At 41.4% G+C, this 16,864-nt stretch overlaps 1 long non-coding RNA gene across 1 annotated transcript; it reads left to right on the plus strand.

Annotated features, from left to right (window-relative positions):
- The first annotated feature begins 4,913 nt into the window (after positions 1–4,913).
- On the plus strand, positions 4,914–16,145 carry LOC136793929 (uncharacterized). Its single transcript, XR_010840014.1, has 3 exons — positions 4,914–4,958; positions 13,822–13,964; positions 15,969–16,145. It is a non-coding gene; the product is annotated as an uncharacterized lncRNA (long non-coding RNA).
- The last annotated feature ends 719 nt before the right edge of the window (positions 16,146–16,864 follow it).

Raw genomic sequence — 16,864 nt, forward strand, 5'->3', positions numbered from 1 at the left:
TTAAAGATGTTTAAAGTATATATATATATATATATATATATATATATATATATATATATATATATATATTTTGTTTGTTTGTTTGTTTTCATATATGTCTGTCTGTTTTTCTGGGATTTCTGTTGTGATGCATTGGTTTATTTATTCATCCCTGTATCCGTACACACTGTCTGTATTATAAGTCTGGTATTTGGTAGATGGAGACTCCTTACCTTGTTCTCTTTTTGTAAAATAATCCTGGCAATTATTGGCCATTTGCTTTTCCATCAAAATTTTTGAGTCACCTTAAAAAAGTTCCATGAAAGAGCTTGTTCCATGAAATTTTTGATTTAAATTGCATTTGACTATAATTTTATTAGAATTAAATTTGTATCTGATTCACCCCAGACTTTATTACATTGTAGTTGCTCCATAAACACTTTATTGACTAAATGAAAGACGACAATTCTAAGCTTCAGGACAATGAGCCCATTATAAGCATTAACTATGCTCAGAATTGCAAACCAATTTTAAAATTGAGCAAAATAAAAATTTAACTGTTGCAGATCCTCTACCATATAATGTAGTCCAAAGATATTATTAGCTTTTCAGGGCACTGAATTTAGTCATTCGGATATTTAACTGTGACAACATATGTAAAATGCCTAGCACATCAGTTAGTCTTGTTTTACATGATTACAGCAGATGGTATGGTTGAATACGTGGTGATTCCCTTTTGCTAGACCACTGTTCTACTTTATTAGCAAAGATCATTAAATGCTACTTTTTAAAAGTAGCTAGCCCAGGGAAACAAAAAATAAACATTGATGTTTTATTTGTTACTTTAAAAATATTATGTAATACTTATAAAGTTTATTACTACTATTTAAAATCAATTAATTGGAGTGCTAATAGTCCCTAATCAAGGTACAGCTACATTCCTGTATGACTATTTGATTGTTTGCTAAAGTGTAACAGCAACATACATAAAAGTTACTCTTACTAAAACATAAGATTATCTTTTAAATACCTAAAAAATTTAATATAGATCTGTGGTGGTGAGCTTTTCCTAAAAGGTAAATGGACTACCAATGTGAGCTAATGAGTAAACTTTAGTATTATATGAAAAATAGTTTGACACAAAGGATTTTCCGAGGAAAGGAAACACATACCAACTGGTATCCTTACCAGCAAAAGCATATCCTAGTTGAATGACATAATCCCAGGGTTGGAAGTTGCCTTGATAAGATTCATTACTATTTCCTTCCTCTCTTCCCACCCCCTTTCCCCATAATATCTCTGTTTCTAATCAGGAAGAATAAAGTTCATGGCTGAAAGGCAGTTTGGAAATCCAGATGGACAGCAGGAAACCACGAGTCTGATTTTCTGTTTATAGGACTAGATAGAGAAGTTGACATAGTCTATTAAATTGATGAGGTCATTAATGGTTCATTCTTTCTCTGAACCTATAGATAGAGGTAAAGGATAAAAAGATTCAGAATAGACCTAATGTGCTACAGTCACATTACAAGTGGTGAGACAGATGTGAGCAGATCCCAAGCTCATGCCAGGAAATACTAAACACCACATTTCAAGGTGTCTGTGAGAAAAAAAAAATCCCAACTCCAACTATAATTTTACTTTACCACTGTCCACTATCAGACTGTTCCAGAGGACTGAAAATGACCAGAGCTTGTGCTCAAAAGCACATGTAGGGCTTCTAAGCTCTAAAGCAGGCAGTTTGGAGTTTTAGCGAATTGGCAGAGCATAGCTCTGAAGTAACAGTCATTTGTAAAAATGCCTTGAGCACTAGAAACAAACACTAGACATATTTACCAGGTGGCATTTTGAGTTCTCTCCTGTCTGCCTGAAACTCAAAAGTAACAGGAATGTGCCACAGCTAGAGAGCAGGCCCATTCTTGGTGTCCTTATAACCCAGAAATCATTTGCACACCCTTCTGCCCCAGCAGGGCTTGGGATGGAGGGGAAGAGCTCGGACCCTGGAGTCAGACAGTTTGGGTTGGATCTCAGCTCTGTTATTTACCAGCCATGTCTTGGGCCCAGGCCCTTGGAAACTCACTTCTTCGCTCAGTAATATGGGAATAAAAATATTGATCAGATTGCTGTGAGGATAATATAAATGAAGTAGTTCCTTCTAGAAAAGGCCCCCAGACCTCACATCTCTCACCATTAACTCTCAAGTGCCTAAAATTCCTTTATTGGTCATGACTGTGAAATAAGGCAGGGGTGATGCACTAAAAATAGAAATGTATGGGGTGTTGGTGGTAGGGGTGTATGACATTTTCAAGCTAGCACCTTGGTCTTTATTTACTTTTGCAAACTAGTTAACCAGTCACTATGCAGAGAATTCATAGGCTAGGACACAGTATAGAAAAGTTTGGAATATAAAAAGGCATTTAGAAGCAGAGTATGAGGAACTATCAAAGAGGGAGGGCCTGGGGTGGGAGAGTGAGGTGACACTGAAGCACTTGGGTAAGGAAATGTGAGTCCTCAGGATTAGAAGAGGAGGGTAGTAAAACAAAGTGGGGGTGGAGGTGGGAGAGGAGAGTGTACACAGAAATGACACTTGAACTTGGAGTCATCCTTGATTCCTCTCTCTCACACACCTGTAGCCAAATCATCAGCACATTCTATTTCCAAAGTTTATCCAGCCCCCAATCAATTCTCACCACCTCTGCAGTTACCCTGGTTTAAACCATCTTATTCTCATGTCCCAATTACCACAGTAGCTTCCTACTTGTGCTCTGCCTACCCTTCCCTCCTACTGTCTGTTCTCTGAGTGTTCCTTTTAAAACATAATATCAGATCATATCACTCCTTGCTCAGAACTCTCTAATGACTTCCCATTTCACTCACAAAAAAATAGTAATAATCCCCAGTCCTCCCCATGGCCTGCTTTCCTGACCCCACATGATCTAGCCCCCAGCAGCCCTCTGACCTTTCCTCCTTTGGCCCACTGTGCCCAGCTGCACTGACCTTCTTACTGTGAGTTGAACATTCTTCAGCCTTAGCACATTGGCACATTTTTTCCTTTCTCTGGAACTTCCTACCTCCAGAAATCTACATGACTCACTTCCTCACTTTACTCAGATGTTACTTTCTCATCCCAGAGGCCTTTCTGACCTCCCCTAATAGGGCACCTTGCACCCCCATCATCATCTATCCCCCGATGCTGGTCTTGTACTCAACCACACTACCCAGTGACAGCCTGCCTTTGGATTTGCATAGAGACATACAGCTACCTCATTGGGGCATGAGCTACCACACAGCTCATCTGTGAATCTGAAGCCTTTCCTTTGAGCTGTACTAATATGTTCTCTTAGGGCCAGGAACTGGGTTCTGTGGACTTCAGATGTCCCTGCTCTGAAATCCATCCAGCAAAGTGGGGTCCAGGGGTATGGCCAGTTCTGAGAAACCCTGGATAGCATATAAGTGACCAGGAACACATATCTTTTGCAATTTGTTTACTTTACCCTCACAGAAGGTATTTGCCTGGAGGCCTACCTAACAGAACATCTTAAAAATATTGACCTTAATACACTTCTAAGCAATCTCAGAAAATATTTAAAATAAATGGAGACTAGCAAAATAGTCTCCTCCCAATAGCCAGGGTCTCAGCTATGGAGAAATTCGAGTGGTATTTGAGTCTCAGTGATGGCTGGTTGCTATCAGGTTGGCCAGAACATCTATTAGTGTAGCGAACGTTGTGATGTGTCGCCCAATTCCCACTGCAAGGCAGACACACATTCTCCCAGTGCTGGGAGTGTTGCCTGCTGATGACTCACAGCTGAGTCCCTCTCTGGGCCTTTCCTATAGCCGGAGGGAGTTGTCTGGACCAGTTACATTCCCTACCTAGGGATAGCCCACACCTGATGACTGGTCAACATGGAGGCAAAAGGCCTGGTGTCCGTACCACAGTTTGAGATGACTCTAAAAAGCCTTCCCAGCTTCAGAGCTCCCTTTGGGATTGGCTGTGACCTTTCCTGCAACTGCTTTACCAAATCTCGCTTTCCTCACTCCCTCACATTAGTCGTTCTCAAGTGTACCACCCCATTTACTTTCTGCTTACAAATCTCCATCTCAGAGTCTGTCTCCCAGGGGACTCACCTTAAGACACTGAAGAAATTCGATCTAATCATTACAGTGAACCAGCCTGCGCCACCTGGGGTCAGGTGATTGCCACTGCGGCTGATTCAGGAACTTGGGGGAAATGTACTGACTCTTTTTTTTTTTTTTTAACTTTTTATTTCATATTGGAGTGTAGTTGATTAACAATGTTGTGTTAGTTTCAGGTGTACAACAAAGTGATTCATTTCTACATATACATGTATCTATCCTTTTTCAAATTCTTTTCCCAGTTAGGTGGTTACAGAATATTGAGCAGAGTTCCCTGTATTGACTCTTACAGACTGTTAATGAGTAGCAAGTGGCAAAGCCAGAGCTCGACCCACACATTCCACTCCAGCTAAGGTTTTCAAAAGAGAGCTGGATCCACTCGAAAGCCATGCCACCCTCTCAATGTTCCCACACTGCTTCCAGACTGACCTTTCAGTTCCCCACACAGGGTGAGCTCTCTTCTGACTCACGACCTTTGATTTTGCTGTCACCTGTATCTTAGAAGTGTTTTCCTGGAATCTTAGCTTGACTGGCTTCTCAGCCTCAAAGTTTCAGCTTAATGCTGAAGCCTCAGGGAAGCCTTTCTGGAAAGCCTTTCTGGGGCATTCCAGAAATGACCAAAGTCATTTCCCCCACCCCATTTGATACCCATTTATCCAAGGTCCTTGCTTATTTCTTTCAATGGTCTTAATTTACTCTAAATGTTCTTGTTTGTTTATGTCTCCTACACAACTGTTTTTTAAAATTTCTTCTCTCCCCCTACAGAATGCAAGCTCCATGAAGGTAGAAACGATCTAGTTCACTGCTGTATCCACAGCGACTGGAATGGCACCAGACATATGGTAAGTTTTCAGTAAATGCACTGGATGAAAACATGAACATCCTTTTCATTCTTTAGTCTTCTCTCTACACATTACAAGAAGCTGTCTGAGACAACTTACAGACACACAAACTCTAATACAAGGAATTGGCTGGAGCCAAATGACAAGGTCTGGAGAGAGGTTTGTTTCTACTGTCTGTGTTTATAATGCTGGCTTTGAGGGTTGGTGGGGGTGGAGATATGTATAATATAGAAACAGACAAATTTCAAAACCAAGTATTGAGGATGGGAGTACGGGTCGGCTGGGAGTTTCTACTTGATGCCATGTGAAGTTGAAATGCAGGTCCTCTTGCAAGTTCATGTGGATGTTGGAAGAATTGCTTTTCTTACATCTGTAAGAGCCAGCAGGAGGAAGAGAAGCCCTGCTGTCTGGAGTCTCTGAGGGGCAGACTGACTTTCCTGGAACAGTTCATGTAATGAGAATGAAACTTACATTGTTCACCCTTTCTAGCTGGGACTCAGAGTAGAGCAGTCTTTAGAGCCTCAGAGAAAGTTCTGGCTGACCAGCTGTGAGCCCAGTGAAGGAATGGCTAGAAGCAAGACAGCTGTGTCTGTTCTTGATGTGAGCCTTGGAGGCCCTGCAGGAGTAGGACTCATGCTCTTGTACATGAGCTGGCTCCCCACCAGCCCTACCACACTTGTACGGCCCCTGCAAAAGTGGCAAGGTGCTTAAACCTGCATGCATCCTCCAAGTCTGTATCCTGGCCAGCCTCTGCTGGAGAGCCGTAGCATCATGAGGAGATATACCTGAGTCAGAAGAGAGCCTGGGGCTTATCCCCTGCAGTAGTTTTTATGCTGGGTCCTCTGCTTTAATCAGAACAGCTCTGCTTTTCATCTCTTTTCTGTATTTCACTTGAGAAAGGCAGTATACTTCTGAAGAAATTAGAAACTACCAAACATATAATTCTGTTGCGTTAGAGTTGAGGAAATCAAAATCCCAAGAGATGCAGTGAGGAACTGAAGTCCTAAAACAACTAGTGACAGAATCAAACTATGACTTGTGGGTGTTGTGTCTTCAAACCCAGCTCCATTTCTCAACCTCCTGCATTATTGCTGTGCCAGTCATTTGATATGGCATTCTTTGTTACTTAACCTCCTAGTCCAACCCCACACTCCTCTGTCCCTGGTAGACTATACCCCATCAGCATATACCATCTGGTTTCTCAGAGCAGCACTGCTGAAAGCCATTCTGTCTAACTAGGGTTACAGGTGAGTAAAGATGTGATTGCTCTAAAACCAGTTCCACTGGGTCCCTAGAGTCTGCTCTTTGATCTTTGTCCCCTCCTACCCCTTTTTTTGAGGGGTGACGGGGAGATGGTGGTGAAATTATAAGGAAAGGGGGATGTATTAGTTAGTTATTGCTGCATAACAAGTTAATGCAAATTTAGCAGCTTAAAGCAATATGCAATTATTATCTCACAGTTACCATGAGTCAGGAGTCTAGGCAAAGCTTAGCTGGCTCCTCTGCTTAGGGTCTCACAAGACTGCACTCAAGGGGCTGCAGTCTCACCTGAGACTCAGGGGTCCTCTTGCAAGTTCATGTGGATGTTGGAAGAATTGCTTTTCTTACATCTGTAGAACTCAGAGCCAGCAGGAGGAAGAGAAGCCCTGCTGTCTGGAGTCTCTGAGCTCAGGGAAAGAAGAAGCCCTCTTTTATTTTTTATTTTTTTTTGCTGTACATGGGCCTCTCACTGTTGTGGCCTCTCCCATTGCAGAGCACAGGCTCCGGATGCGCAGGCTCAGCGGCCATGGCTCACGGGCCTAGCCGCTCCGCAGCATGTGGGATCTTCCCGGACCGGGGCACGAACCCGTGTCCCCTGCATTGGCAGGCGGATTCTCAACCACTGCACCACCAGGGAAGCCAAGAAGCCCTCTTTTAAAGGACTACCTGATTAGGGCAGACCCATCTAGGATAATCACCTTTTAATTAAGTCAACATCAAACTGTTTTGGAACTTACTTTCATCTGCAAAATCCCTTCTGTAACACAACATAATTATGGGAGGGATACCTCATGCCCATCACCATATCCTATTAGTTAGAAGCAAGTTGCATATCCTGTCCATACTCCACAGGAGAAAGGTTCATGAAGGCATGGATACCAGGAGGCAGGGATCACTGGGGTCATCTTAGAATACTGCTACCACAAGGGGATTATTAGAAGGATAATAAAAAATGAACAAAGGTTAATTCAGGATGAGGAAATGGAGGCTCAGAAAGGTGAGAAACGTACTCATGGTTACCTCATCGCAGAACCAGTTTTCTAATCTGGAGTGTCTGAAGCCAGGGCTTATTCATTTACCCTCCACTTCCTAACTCATACATTTGAAAAACAAATGAAGCCTGTTGTGAGGTTCAGTGGCAAGAAACCTGGATAGGCAACAGGAGACCTGTTTTCTCTTCCAAATTTATCATCTAACTAGCTCAATATAAGTCTTAGTCAGCTCCTTAACTCTATGTCTCATTCTTTCCTCCCAGTAACCCACCTGATTTTTGTGAGCATTAGCAAAAAGTGTCAGGCACTGCAGATAGTTGGTAGCTATAAATGATTATTAAAATAAAGTGAAATGTAGCTGTTTTAAGTGGAAAGAGGTTTACCAGTTGAACCTCTTCTTCTGCCAAGTATGATTAGAGAAAGGAAGAGGATGATGGAAAGGCAAAATAAATGTCCCCAAGATACCGCTGCCCCTCTATCTTTCTCCTGAAAGCCAAGGGGACACACTGGAGCAATTCTGAGCAGACCAGTTTTTGGATCAGATTTCTGTTTCAGGAACCTTGCTCTGATAGTGGAGAGAAAGAGAAGACCAAATAGGGAGCTGCTGTAGAATTCTGGGCTGAAGATCATGTTCACCTGGGTCAAGGAGGTGAGAAAGGAGATGGAGAGGTAGGGGAGAGCTTCTGTAGATATTTAGGATACAGAATCTATAGGACTTTGTGGTCATTTATATGTGAGGAGTAAGATAAATAAAGAGCCCAAAAGGAAGTCTAAGAGTTCCTTAAGAGTTAGGAATAAAAGCAGCAAGGTGGTTCCTCTGAGAAGATGACAATGCTCATTATTGTCACTGTCTCCCTCTCACATGAGCTATAGCTTCTCACTGAGTCAGTACAAAAAGGGGGCTTATCAGAGATGTGGAAGCAGGTAAGGTGAGCACATCTAAGGCTGGGTCCTGGGGGCCATTGTTCCCATTAGCCCTGAATGCTGAACTAGCAGAAGCATCACCTGGGAGCTTGTTAGAACTTGTTCCACCCAGACACCTCCTAAATTATAAACTAGGCATGGGGCCCAGCAATCTGTGTTTAAACAGGCCCTCCTGGTGATGTCTATGCATATTAAAATTTGAACATCATTCTAAACAAGTCATTTTGTCTGAAAATATGTCCATTCATAAAAACCACTGGGCAGTCAGGCAAAATGGATGTACAACCAGGGGCCTCTGAAATGGGCCAGGATTCAAGCTGAAGAACGGTTGGCTAGACATTGTCAGTGAGGAAAAGGCTTACCTTCCTTCCCCATCTAAAGATACCAAGTGAGACCTTCCAAAGTCTCGAGAGAAAGATGCCTCTGATGCATATTCTCTTTGCCTTTAGTCTTGCTCAAAAGAAAACATTTTCAAAGGAAGGAAAAAGTGAAGGAAAGGTGGAAAATGCAAAGGCCATGCATACCACTTAGTTTTTCCCTTGGGAGTGCCAGGCCCTGCTTCCTCGCTGGCATTTTCAGTTACCACCCCCGCAGCTTGCTCAAAGGCCTGCGCCCAGAACCCCTACTGTTTCAGAATCTAGAGAGCAGGGGTGAGGATGGAAGGGTGACCATAAGGACCCCTAACTCTTCCTTTCTAGTTGACTCAGTCAACCAGGCAAGGATTCGCTGAGACTTGATGAGATATTTACAGTTCTCCCATCACTGCAGCAAGAGGGTGAGCAGACCAGGAGTGAGGCCTGAGGGTGAGGCTAGTTCCGCATGACCTACAGAAGGGACCTCAGGATGTTTCAGTGCATAATTCTATCTCTGAGCCTCTGCTGCATTTTCTTCAAACTGAAAGAGTTGGGCTAAACAGTACACCCAGTATTTTAATTTTTACTTGTTCTTTTTGCCCCAGAAGTCTTGGTCCTACAGAAGATATCAATTTATTTTTTATTTTATTTTATTTTTTGCAGTATGCTGGCCTCTCACTGTGTGGCCTCTCCCGTTGCGGAGTGCAGGCTCTGGATGCGTAGGCCCAGCGGCCATGGCTCACGGGCCTAGCCGCTCTGAGGCATGTGGGATCTTCCCGGACCGGGGCACGAACCCATGTCCCCTGCATCAGCAGGCGGGCTCTCAACCACTGTGCCACTAGGGAAGCCCTCAATTTATTTTTTGTAGCAAGAGAGAGTACTGTTCACCTGAACCTATGGTTCCCTGTTTGAAGGAAGCAACTTTAGGATTTTCAGGATTGAACTGACCTTAGAGCAAGATAAATCCAGCCAAACTCATACACTCCTAGAGGGTTCTGTGAACATTTCAATCCTTGTAAATCCGAAGCTAGCATTTTTGGGGGGTGTTAAATTTCCATTGACAGATAGATTTGAAGTATGCAGAAGAAGGCAGTTTCTCCAGCCTTAGAAATGGCTCTGGAGGAAAGTTTTGCAATCTTTCAAGTGTCTTTGAGACACAGAGAAAGGCCATGATTCTGAAGGAGTACCTCGGGCCCACCATTCTTTAACGTCTTACCTTCATCTTCAAATTAAAGCATTGAATAAGTTAAGGTTTGGGTTCTTTTACAAAGTTTTTCTTTTTATACAATCATAGCCCAGAGATTACACAGCTGTACTTTCCTCCCACACAAAATTAGTTCCTTGACTTTTACTCTGTTTCCTTTGTCCTTCCTTTTTTCATTGGAAAAAAAAGTTGAGCAAGACTGGAGGCAAACAGAATGTGAGTCAGAGGCATCCCCTTTCTCTAGAATATTTGGAAGGTTTCACTTGGCAACTTCAGATAGAGGAGAAAGGTGAGCCTTTCCCTCATTGTGTTCTTAAATGTTCAACCAATCATACTTTAAGTTGAGTCCTGTCCTGTTTCAGAGGATTATACATTTGTTTTGTCCAACTGCCCAGAGGTTTTGTGAATGGGTGCATTTTCAAAACCAAACACAATAACAAAAGTAGAAAATTCACACAGAACTTCTGAAAGAAAGACTAACTTGTTTTCTTGATTTCCAATAACTATGGTACCTTTTAACCATAACTTGAGTCAAAGTATTAATTCTTGAACTGAAAAACACTTCTGTGTTTATTCCCTTACACAAACGCTTACATAATTTTGCTTTACACATAACCTTTCTCTGCAAATTTATAGTAACTGATAGCAATTTCCAGAAAGTCAAATAATTCCTCACAACATCTCCATGAAGTATATTTAGAGAGAGGTTGGAATAGTTGTTTTTCAAACAAAAAGTAAAGGCAAATAAGGATGAGGTGATAGATTAAGACTACACAGTCAATCACTGTTTATACTAGTTTATATCTTAGTTCATTCATTCAGGAAATATTCCCTACTATTCCCATTAGTAATCTAGTCATATACTAGGATATATTTCTTGTGTTTCGTCTTATACTCATGTCCTTTTTAAAAAACACAAAAATTTTATTGTCTCACAGCTCTAGAGGCTTGAAATCTGAGATCAAGGTGTCAGCAGTGTTGGTTCCTTCTGAGAGTTGTGAGGAAGACTCTGTTCCAGGCCTCTCCTCTAGCTTCCGGTGGTTTGCTGGCAATCTCTGGTGTTCCCTGACTTGTAGAAGCATCACTCTGCTCTCTGCCTTGATGTTCACAGGGTGTTCTCCCTGTACGCGTGTCTGCCTTCAAAATTTCCCTTTTTTATAAGGATATCAGTCATATTGGATTAGGACCCACCCTAATGACCTCATTTTAAGTTTATTACCTCTGTAAAGACCCTATCTCCAAATAAGATCACATTCTGAGGTACCAGGGTTGGGACTTCAATATATGAATTTCAGAGGGGGGATACAATTCAATACAGATACTATGTAATAAAATAATAGCAAAAGCACATGTTCATTTATTGTTAATAGATTCATTTAAAAGTATTTATTGAGGACACACTGCATACAAAGCACTATGTTCATATGCCTTTTAAAAGGATAATTTTACCCCAATATTTTCCTGATTCTTCCCAGCATCCATTCCAAACCTATCCCATCATATACTATCAGGAGGGAGCTTCTACTACTCTGACCCAAAAGCAAAGAAGAGAGAAGAGCTAAGGAAAGTAAAAGAAAGTTAACAGAAGTCCAAAAAAAGCACCCCAGAATGATTTTTTACCATCAGCTATAATAAAGCAAAATGAAAGTTTTCCTAAAACAGGCCCCATTTCCCCCTGCCTCTATTTAAGCAATGACTTTTACACAAGACTTTCTGTGGAATTTCTCTTTTTGTAATTCCTGATTCAGAAAAATATTGGATTAATGACTGGGTAACTTCAGAAGATCAATAACTTATTATAACTAAAATATCTATTGTTAAAACAGTACAATACTCTCCTATCTAAAGTAAGAGGATAAAAGATTGCTCAAAGTAGAAGGACTCTAGAGATATCTGCTTCAGGAGACAGGTAGGTTCCATCCTATGTTGTTTTAATTTAGGTTTTATTATTGGTTGGGTATGGTAAGGCCAACAGATCACGAGGTGATGGCCATTGAAAAGATACTTTGTAATGTTCACAGATTCCAGTAGAAGGGGGCATATGATGCCATGGGCGTCAGGTTAGGACTTCAGCACATGAATTGGAAGCACCAAAGTTGGGCAAGAGGGAGTGAGAGAGGGGAAAACTGTGAGCAAGATCTATGGGAGGGAACAGGCAAGCCAGGGTAAGCAGGTTTAGTATTGACTACCTTGAATAATTTCAGCAGAAATTATTATTGATCATCACCTATCTAATCCAACCCTTCCTCATAAATATGAAAATGATGCCCAGAGAGGTCGACTGACTTGCCCAGCCCACATGGCTCATTAGTTAGGGGTCTGGAAATACAACCCAGATGTTTTGACTCCCACATTAATGTTCCCTGCTAAGCATACTTGCTACAAACTACTCATAGAACAGAGGTACTAGGTGTAGACAGTAGTATGATTCGAGCCCAGGTCCCCACAATGTCCCCAGCATCGCTTATAGTTTTTGGAGAGGACACCTCTTGTTCTGGGATCTATCATTAACTTAATTATTTCCATGCAGACTGCTGCAAGTTCTTCTACAGGCTGTGACATCCTTATAGGTCTGTTCTTTTCATGACCATCATACATGCCCTCATTTGTTGATAAAGCTCCAAGCCCAGTCAGAGCCCTCTGCAACACATCTAGACCAGTTTCTGTTCTCCCAGGGAACCTGGACAGCATGAAGAGAGTACTGGAGAGTCCACCTTCTGGTCCTAATTAGTTACTGACTCTTTCATCAGATTTTCTTCTGATAGTCAGCTCTTCACAGCAGTTTCTCCTCTTGAGCCACCCTTTCCTGGCTGCAGCATTAATATTAGTCTCCTCCACAGTCAAAGAGATCCTGAGATAGATATTTTGTGACTTCTTGAGGGAAAATATTTCTTAGTTCTTTAGAATAACACCCAATGTCCTGAGCTGTAGAGAGGGCAGAATTTTGACTATTCAACACTATTTATTCATTTTTTGTCTATCAAGTAAGCATGCAGTAATGAGTATGTACTATATGTAAGGCAATTCTCTAAATATTCTGGAGTTGGAAAAATGGGTAAGAAAATGTTCTTACTGTTAAAACAATCTAAAGGGAAAGATCAAATAAACAGTGGCAGACCTAGGATTATGTGGCAAAGACTGGCTAGCTGGTCATCCAACCTGTTTCCTTTTCATCCTTGATACAGTGTTAGATTAAATTTCTCAGCCTCCCATGCAGTTATCTGAGGCTAAATCACTGACTATTCAAAGAATGGTAAGTTGAAATGTTATGCACCCATTTCATGTCTGGCCCATACATACAATAAACATTGGAGAGGGTGTGGAGAAAATGGAACCCTCATACGCTGTTGGTGGGAATGTAAATTGATACAGCCACTATGGAGAACAGTATGGAGGTTCCATAAAAAATTAAAAATGGAGCTACCATATGACCCAATAATCCCACTACGAGGCATATACCCAGAGAAAACCATAATTAAAAAGAACACATGCACCCCAATGTTCATAGCAGCACTATTTACAATAGCCAGGACATGGAAGCAATCTAAATGTCCATCAACAGAGGAATGGATAAAGAAGATGTGGTACATATATACAATGGAATATTACTCAGCCATAAAAAGGAATGAAATTGGGTCATTTGTAGCAACATGGATGGACCTAGAGAGTGTCATACACAGTGAAGTAAGTTAGAGAAAACAAATATCATATAATAACACATATATGAGGAATCTAGAAAAATGGTATAGATGATCTTATGTGCAAAGCAGAAATAGAGACACAGACATAGAGAACAAATGTATGGATACCAAGGGGGAGAGGCGTGGGGTGGGAGGAATTGGGAGACTGGGATTGACACATATACATTATTGATACTATGTATAAAATAGACAACTGATGGGAACTTACTGTATAGCATAGGGAGCTCTATCTAATGTGCTGTGGTGACCTAAGGGGAGGGAAGTCCAAAAGGGAGGGGATAAACATATGTGTATGGATGATTCATTATGTTGTGCAGTGGAGGCTAACACAGCATGGTAAAGCAACAATACTCCAATAAAAATTAATTAAAAGAAAAAACTCACTTTAAAAACTGAAAAATCCTTCATTGCTCTTTCCTTTTCTTTCAGCTTGATACAGATGAACATAGCAACCTTGGAAGGCACATCTTAAAGATGGAAGAGCCACCAGATGGCAGGATCCTGGGACCCTGAATCACCACTTGGAAGAGAGCAGCACATCAATCAAGAATACACATTTGGACCTTTCTTGAGTGAGAAATAAGCTTCCGTTGCATTTAAGCCTTTATAGATTTGGGGATTGTTAGTTACAGCAGATAGCATTATCTAAACTAATACAGAGTAGAATCCAAGTCTCCTGACTCCTAGTTCAGTTCTGTTCCCTCCAATCCACAAATCCACATGATAATATAATACCCAAATTTTAACCCTAATAAATATATAAATCACATTCTAAGTCATCTAAGAGTGTTAATACATGAAGAATCAAAATAAATTGGTATTAAAAGGGGCATCTGCAATGCATGTAGTTCTGTGTGAAACAACGGAGAAGGATGACTCTGACGAACAAACCCAGAGTCCAGTTTATAACAAGGTTAGTGCTTGAGCCACTGATATGCCATTTCTGCATTCCAAGGTTAGGCAGAGTATTCTGAGGGTTATAACAGGCAGTTTCCCTTGGCTGATCTGGATGTGGCATGCTATAAACCCACATCTCACAAGGCTCGTTGTTTCTACCTCTTGAACTCCCAAATGAAATTGGGAGTTCAAACAAAATTGCCAAGTATGAGTGCTTCCCATAGTAGGTCACAAACTATTTAGACATATGGCTGAACCTAACTGCCTTCACAGTGCAACTGATAGACACTGAAAAGGCCCACAAAAAAATGGCAGGCCAGAAGCAAGGGCAAACCTATGAAGTAGACATAATTTTTCTTTAATATATTAAAACTTCCCTTTTAGAAACTCTCTCCACCGTCCCCACACCTACTTTCTGGAGCCTCAATATGTGCATTCTCCCAACTAGATGCCCAGGGTCCCCAAATTTAGCTCTTTTCCTTGGCCCTCCCTTTTTGGGTATCACTACCCACCTCACCTTTTATTCACATATTCAAAAAACCTACCCAAATTATGAGCTAAAAATACTAAAGTGGGAGTGGGTTTGTCCATAGGCTACAGATGTTACACTGCCTAGAAGGGAACCTAATCCATTACATCTGTCTGCAATTAGCTGGACAACACCTTGGGTCCAAAAGGAGAAGATACAATTTAGAGACTTGTCAAAGGACAGGGATAGGAGAGTGCAGAGCTCTAGGTAACAATGTCATGGCTGCGTGGGGTAGATTCCAGGGAAAAAGGCTGTGATAGCTTCCTCAGGAGAAGAAAACGTTGCAAAAGAGAATTGATAAAGCGTTAGAGCAAATATTGCCTGTTCTGCTTAAGAACAGTCCTGAGTTTATGACATCTTTTCCCCAAGAAAATATGCATAGACAAAAATAGTCAACTGCACACACCCAAGAGAAATGAACAGATAATATACTTTGCACAATGCAAGTTGCAAAATGCCAAAGTTCTTATGCTATAATATTCAGCATCAATAGTTAAGAATGCTCTGGGTAAGTTATTTGCCTGACTGAAGAAACAGTGTCCTGTTTTCTTGTAAATATTTTGAGAGGGTGGAAATAATGGTTCTTGTAATTTTATCTTATTTTTATAGGATACTTGATTCTGTTTGAGGCTAGCTTATGAATTTGGGCTTGTTCTGATTTATAAGTGACCTTTGGATGAGTCTGCAATTGTTCCTGGAATTTATACCACAGGGATTCCCTTTCTGTCCTCCTTAATTACTCAATATACCACACATAAATGCGATGGAAAGGCAAACAAACACTTAAATTACTTTCCAAAGGAAACTTATGTTGGAAAATATTTGAACTACATCCATCTTGTGGGTTTCTTTTGTCTAATTCAAGCATTTTTTTCATAATTAAGCCTTCCTGATAAATTCTTACTCAAAAGCATTTAAGCTTACTGTTCCTTCTTCAGAGTAATGGTGGCAACCCAATACCCATTCAGATGTTGCCTCCGACTTTAAGGTTCAGTAACCCCACCACACTATTTAACTAAATGCTTCATGTGAAAGGTCACTCCTAAGACCCCAGGTCCTGAGAGGGGAAAATTCCCTGCTCTGCTAACATGTTAGTTTCTAAGATCCAGTATGGCAATTCTGCATCCTTTCTTTTCATGAACTATTTCAGAGGTAAGAAATGAGGAGAAGCTGCTTCTTGAAGCTATGGAGGATTGTCCCCTTGGTGACCTGAATGACAAATGTGGGTAGCACAGGCAATGGGAAAGTGATCTGCCCTCCAGGATGTCAGCAGATGTCCTCCTGGATACGTCATCTGTATTGCATTAAAAACACATGGAAGTTGTTTTCCACAGCTCAGAGCTCTGCCCTAAACTTGGCACCAGGTCAGTTCCATACTGGATAATTATTGGGGAATTTTTGCCTTCAATACCACTGTCATTATGCCACTTCCTTGCTCAAAAATATCCCATGGTTTGGTAGTGCTATTGTCTGAATGTTGTGCTTCCCCACCACCCCCGCCATTCATATGTTGAATCCTAATCCCCAAGGTGATGGTATTAGGAGATGGGGCCTTTAAGAGGTGATTAGGTCTTGAAGGAAGAGCCCTCATGGGTGGGGTTAGTACCCTTATAAAAGAGGCCTGAGAAAGCTCCCTTCCCCCTTTATACCGTGTAAGAACACAGCGAGAAGGAACTGGCTCTGAACCAGAAAGTGGGCCCTTACCAAAACTGAACCATGCTGGGACCCTCATCTTGGACTTCCCAGCCTTCAGAACTGTAAGAAATGAATTTCTGTTGTTTATACTTCACCCAATCTATGGTATTTCGTTATAGCCTCTTGAACTGAGTAAGACTGGTGGGCAGAGTAATGGTCCCTAAAAGACGTCCATGTTCTAATCCCCAGAACCTGTAAATGTTACCGTACATGGCAAAAGGGCCTTGGTATATGTGATAAAAGTAAAATACCTTGAGATGGGGAGATTAATGTGAATTTTCCAGGTGGGCCCAATATAATCATGAGTCCTTAAAAGCAGAGAATCTTTTCCAGCTGTAATGAGAGAGCAAA

Source organism: Kogia breviceps, chromosome 3, assembly GCF_026419965.1.
Source record: "Kogia breviceps isolate mKogBre1 chromosome 3, mKogBre1 haplotype 1, whole genome shotgun sequence".
NCBI classification, from domain to species: domain Eukaryota; kingdom Metazoa; phylum Chordata; class Mammalia; order Artiodactyla; family Physeteridae; genus Kogia; species Kogia breviceps.